This window comes from Phyllobates terribilis, unplaced genomic scaffold, assembly GCF_046119375.1.
Source record: "Phyllobates terribilis strain yellow unplaced genomic scaffold, ASM4611937v1 Scaffold_11__3_contigs__length_659146591, whole genome shotgun sequence".
Taxonomy (NCBI): domain Eukaryota; kingdom Metazoa; phylum Chordata; class Amphibia; order Anura; family Dendrobatidae; genus Phyllobates; species Phyllobates terribilis.
The window spans coordinates 298,126,967-298,133,466 of record NW_027362771.1 but is presented as its reverse complement, the minus strand read 5'-3'; positions in this window follow the sequence as shown (position 1 = coordinate 298,133,466).

The window sequence follows — 6,500 nt, the reverse complement described above, 5'->3', positions numbered from 1 at the left end:
AGACAGGCCAAGGACCAGGAGAGACAGAGATACCAGGTGGCCCTAATTGGAGCCTGACGCGCGTTTCGCCCCTGGATAGAGGGCTTTCTCAAGAGGCATAACAATTATAGACTGTTCATGTCTTTCTCAGTGGGCAAACCTACAAAAACAGCAAGGGATCAAATAAATATTTCCTTCACAGTACATCTCTAATCCCTTAGTGACAGAGCCAATTTTGACCTTTATGACCAGGCCAAATTTTTTAAATCTGATCAGTGTCACTTTATGTGGTAATAACTCTGGAACACTTCAACGTATCTCAGTGATTCTGTGATTCGTGACACATTGTACGGTATGTTAGTGGTAAATTTAGGTTAATATTTTCACAAATAAATGCTAAACATATCAGACTTTAGTGAAAAAATGTAGAAAAATTAGCAATTTTCAAACTTTCCATTTTTATATCCTTAAACCAGTTAGTCATGCTAAACATAATAATTAATAAATAACATTTCCCATATGTCTACTTTACATCTGCATAATTTTTCAAATGTCATTTTATTTTGTTAGAAGGGTTAAAGTTTAGCAGCCACATAATGACGACATGCTGTTGTTGTGGGTAACTTCAAAGGCAATGATGAGAGGACATATCATCAGTAGTGATGGGCGAGCACTAAAATGCTCGGGTACTCGATGCTTGGGTTGAGCAAATTGGAATTTTTGCACATTGCTTTCAACCAAGACAAATGCATTCACTGGGAAATGTCATTTTAACATTTTACAACCTTATCTGGCCATGTGGTGTGTGACATATCATCAGACACATGCATACAGTGCTGAAAAGACATGGGAACAGCATGGGGAAGATCCCTGGAAGCATCTCTGACTGCCAGGTCCTGCCTAAAAGTGAGCCCATCATAAGTGATCCTTGGCGCATGCGAAGATGCCTCCCGCCATGCACCTGTCGTTGCAGACTTGCAACAATCACCGTCCACGTCCTTGTCCCAGTGCAGCGTCCAGTTGTCCCTACCCCATTCCTCGGAATGCAAGCGCAAGTATGCAGCCAGCCACCCACCCACAGGCTGCAATACTATACTGCCAAATTTTTGACAGCTGCCTGCACTTGAAATGTGTCCTTTTAGGCTCGTGGAGGCGGAAGCTGTCCACAATCTTATGGCGGCGGCGACTGGGTATCCATACTTGGTGCCCAGCCACCACTAATTGTCCCGGTGTCGTCTCCGCCTTCCACAAGCATGGGTCCTACAACATTACCCGTGCCCTCCCCAGTGAACTTACTGGGAAGGACCGCCTAACCACAAACACGTGGACAGGTGAATGTGGCCAGTGACGGTACGGAGCCAGTCTACAGCTTTTTTTACTGAGAGTTGTATTTCACCACAGCCATATTCTTTAGCTTGGTGAAAGAACTTGGGAAACCATATCTACTCCAGCTGTCATTTCTCCCAGAAAGTCCTCTAAAGCTGCTTTCACTTGAAATGTGGCCTTTTAGGCTCGTGGAGGCGGAAGCTTTTCACAACCTCATGCCGGCAGCGGCCGGGTGTCCATACTCGGTCCCCAGCCGCCACTATTTCTCCCTGTGTCATCTCTGTCTTACCCAAGCATGGGTCCTACAACATTACCCGTGCCCTCCCCAGTGAACTTACTGGGATGAACCACTTAACCACAAACACGTGGACAGGTGAATGTGGCCAGGGACGGTACGGAGCCAGTCCACAGCTTTTTTTGCTGAGAGTTGTATTTCACCACAGCCATATTCTTTAGCTTGGTGAAAGAACTTGGGAAACCATATCTACTCCAGCTGTCATTTCTCCCAGAAAGTCCTCTAAAGCTGCTTTCACTTGAAATGTGGCCTTTAGGCTCGTGGAGGCGGAAGCTTTTCACAACCTCATGCCGGCAGCGGCCGGGTGTCCATACTCGGTTCCCAGCCGCCACTATTTGTCCCGGTGTCGTCTCTGTCTTCCCCAAGCACGGGTCCTACAACATTACCCGTGCCCTCCCCAGTGAACTTACTGGGAAGGACCACTTAACCACAAACACGTGGACAGGTGAATGTGGCCAGGGATGGTATGGAGCCAGTCCACAGCTTTTTTTGCTGAGAGTTGTATTTCACCACAGCTATATTCTTTAGCTTGGTGAAAGAACTTGGGAAACCATATCTACTCCAGCTGTCATTTCTCCCAGAAAGTCCTCTAAAGCTGCTTTCACTTGAAATGTGGCCTTTTAGGCTCGTGGAGGCGGAAGCTTTTCACAACCTCATGCCGGCAGCGGCCGGGTGTCCATACTCGGTCCCCAGCCGCCACTATTTGTCCCGGTGTCATCTCTGTCTTCCCCAAGCACGGGTCCTACAACATTACCCGTGCCCTCCCCAGTGAACTTACTGGGAAGGACCGCCTAACCACAAACACGTGGACAGGTGAATGTGGCCAGGGACGGTACGGAGCCAGTCCACAGATTTTTTGCTGAGAGTTGTATTTCACCACAGCCATATTCTTTAGCTCGGTGAAAGGACTGGCATAGAGGGAAACCGTATCTACTCTGGGTGTCATTTCTCCCAGGAAGTCCTCTAATGCAGCTTGTTGCAGAAGCAATGGCAGCCCATCCAACATCAGCTCACACTTGTCGGTGGTGCTTCGACACAAACATCTTTCTTTGCGCCTTTAATTTCATGACTATAGAGTTGGGCAATGGCCTGATCTGTAATGCGTTTTGAGAAATAACATGAATAAGCACATCCAATCCACATTAAAAAAGCAGCCAAAGAGTGTCCTGGAACCTTCCCACACACTTTTCTTAGCCAGGGCTGCTTCTCGGCAGGGTTGGACGGACCCACCAGAGAATCGGACTCCTCCGGTGGGCCCTGGCTTCTCCTTCAGGAGAGTTCATAGTGCCGTGGTGAGGCCATGATGATGATAGAGGCCACTATCTGCTTAGTTTTCTGTTACTTGGAATGCAAGCGCAAATATGCAGCCAGCCACCCACCCGAGGCCGCAATACTAAACTGCCAGATTCCTGGGCAGCTGCCTGCACTTGAAATGTGGCCTTTTAGGCGGTGGCTGGGTGTCCATACTCGGTCCCCAGCCGCCACTATTTCTCCCTGTATTGTCTCCGCCTTCTACAAGCGTGGGTCCCTGAACATTACTGCTGGTACTTTTCTGTGGGAATCTACTTGCCTCCTACCTGCCTGGAATATTTCCAGTAAACTATAGTACGACGCCATGGTATTAGCACCACCCCCAGTACCAGTAGCGAAGCCATCCCCAATTTCCTCCTCAGGAATTTTATTTGGTAGACTGAGTGGCTGCCCAAATACATTTGTTTCTCACAAAGGAGCTGAAGATAGAGTGGCAGTAGGTGCAAGTTTCTCCAGCCTGTTAGATAACAGAAGGTGAACGGCAGCACATTGGATCAGTGGTTAGCACTGAAGCCTTGCAGTGCTGGGATCCTGGGTTCAAATCCCAGCAAGAACAACATCTGCTAGGATTTTGTATGTTCTCCCAGTGTTTGCGTGGGTTTCCACCTGTGTAAAAAAGCAGCCATAGAGTGTCTGGGAACCTTCCCACACACTTTTCTTAGCCAGGACTGCTTCTCAGCAGGGTTGGACGGTCCCACCAGAGAATCCTCTGGTGTGCCCTGGCTTCTACATCAGGAGAGTTCATGAAAGTGCTAATTTGCAGCTGCTATGGGGCTCTTGAGCGGGGGAGAATGGTGAGCCCTCAGAATCAAATCCTCTGGTGGGCCCAATGTTTTTCAATCTGAAACAGCTTTTCAGTGGGAGTTCTATTTCACCACAGCCATATTCTTTAGCTTGGTGAAAGAACTGGCATAGAGGGAAACCGAATCTACTCCAGCTGACATTTCTCCGTCACCAGGTTCCGCCCATTGTCACACACGACCATGCCTAGCTGTATGTTCAGCGGTGAGAGCCACAGATCAGGCTGCTGTGTTCCAGCTTTCAACAACTCTGCAGCGCTGGGCGGTTTGCCACCTAAGCATTAAGCATGCTATCTTCAGCACAGCCTGTTGCCGCTTGGCCAAGGCAGTGCTACAGTGCTTTCAGCTTGTGACTGATGTGGTCATTTAGGAGATGGAGGAGGAGATGCAGGAGCTGAACAATGTGATTACATTGAGGTTACATTGGCGACTCTGTTTTTTATACTAAAGAAAGATCGTTTTTTTTTTTTTATGCTATTTTTTAAGACAAATGCATTCACCGGGAAATGTCATTTTAACATTTTACAACCTTATCTGGCCATGTGGTGTGTGACACATAATCAGACACATCCTGTTTCATTTATGATGAAGGGACTCTGAAAGTCACAAAGCCTATTTTTATAGGGCCATCAGGGGCCCTTACTATTCTTAAAAGGCCAGCAGTCGGCCCTCGCTATTGTTAGAGAGCCATCAGCCGGCTATGCTTTGTTGTTCCCATTATTAACAAGTGGGTCTCCTGTACTGTTATTGCGTACGCAGTGACTGCAAGGGCTGCCAAAAATTTGGACGCAACCCAGTACCCCTTTGAAGAGACATAGAGGAGGGTCTCAGTAAAAAAAAATGTTCCCATTATAAAGGTCTCCTATAGTGGTAATGCCCATGCAGTGAGTCCAACGGCTGACCAAACTTAGGAAAAACCCCACTAACAATTTAAAGACACATAGAGCAAGGCCACAGTAACGAGTACGACATGTTCCCGTTAGAAAGGAGAGGGTCTGCTATACATTTATAGGGTATGCAGTGAGTCCAACGGCTGACCAAATTTAGGAAAAACCCCACTAACAATTTAAAAACACATGGAGCAGGGCCACAGTAACGAGTACGACATGTTCCCATTAGAAAGGAGAGGGTCTGCTATACAGTTATAGGGTATGCAGTGAGTCCAACGGCTGACCAAATTTAGGAAAAACCCCACTAACAATTTAAAGACACATAGAGCAGGGCCACAGTAAAGACAAAATTCCCATTAGAAAGTAGAGGGTCTCCCATACTGTTGGCCTATGCAGTGAATGCAAGGGCTGCCAAAAATTGGGAGGCACTCCAATTCCCCTTGGAAGAGACTTAGAGGGCCTCATAAAAAAATGTTCCCATTAGAAAGGAGCGGGTCTCCTATACTTGTAATGCTCCTGCACTAAGTGTATGGGCCGACAAACATTTACCCCTGGGGGGTATACATGAACCTACTGTATAAAATTTTTTTTTTACGGGCATCATAAACACCCTTTAAAAAAATGATGTGTTGCATCACGGACCACGGTCACCCTGGTGATATGGTGGTGGAGGACGAGGATGAGGAGAAGGAGGAGGACAAGAGCAAATAGCCAAAATCAGGAAGCATATACCCATGTGTAGGTGTGAAAAGGTGCATGGGAATACACCTCCCAAAATAAAGACACTGGATTTGAGTTTATGTTACGCTGCTATCATTCGGTGGTGTTGAGAAGTCTGGCCCAATCCAGCCCTTGTTCATTTTTATAAGAGTCAGCCTGTCAGCATTTTCAGTTGACGGGCGGATGAGCTTATCAGTTATAATTCCACCAGCGTCACTAAAAACCCGCTCTGATAAAACGCTAGCGGCAGGGCAGGCCAGGACCTCCAAGGTGTAGAGAGCCAGTTCATTCCACGTATCCACCTTGGATACCCAATAATTATAAGGCACAGAGGAATCACGGAGGATGTTGGTACGGTCGGCAAGGTACTCCCTCAGCATCTTCCAAAACTTTGCACTCCTTGTGAGAGTACTCTGCGCCTCAGGGCTTGTGTGATGGGAGGGGCTGAGAAAATTCTCCCAGAACTTTGACAGTGTTCCTCTGCCTCTGCTGGATTGAAGTTGTGCCTCTCTTACCTGTAGTCCTTGGTTGTCCAACGAACTATGACCTCTGTCGCCAGCATTTTCAGATGGGAATTTTTTTAATAGTTCCGCAACAAGGGCCTTCTGCTACTGCCCCATTTTTGTAGACCTGTCCGCCTCAGGAATAAGAGATATAAATTTCTCCTTGCAGCGTGGGTCTAGAAGTGTCACCAACCAGTAATGACTGTCACCCAAAATTTTGAGAACGCAAGGGTCATGGGAAAGGCAACGTAACATAAACTTAGCCATGCGTGCCAGACTGCTAACAGGCAAGACTTCCGTGTCTTCACCAAGAGGACGAGTGACCATGCTCTCCTCCTCCTCCTCTTTGTCCTCAGGCCATCCACGCTGAACAGACGGTATGACAGTTGTGCAGGTAGTACCATCTATAGCGCATGAAACTAGCTCCTGTTCTTCCTCCTCCTCCTCTTCCTCATTGTCACTCAATCCACGTTGGGATGAGATGAGGCTGGACTGTGTGTAATCACCCTGCATGGTTCCTTGCTCCATCTCATCGTGCTTCGCCTGCAATGCATTCTCTTTGATTGTGAGCAGAGAGCGTTTCAGAAGACAGAGAAGCGGGATGGTGATGCTAAATATGGCGTCATCGCTGCTCACCATCTTGGTGGAGTCCTCAAAGTTTTGGAGGATGGTACAT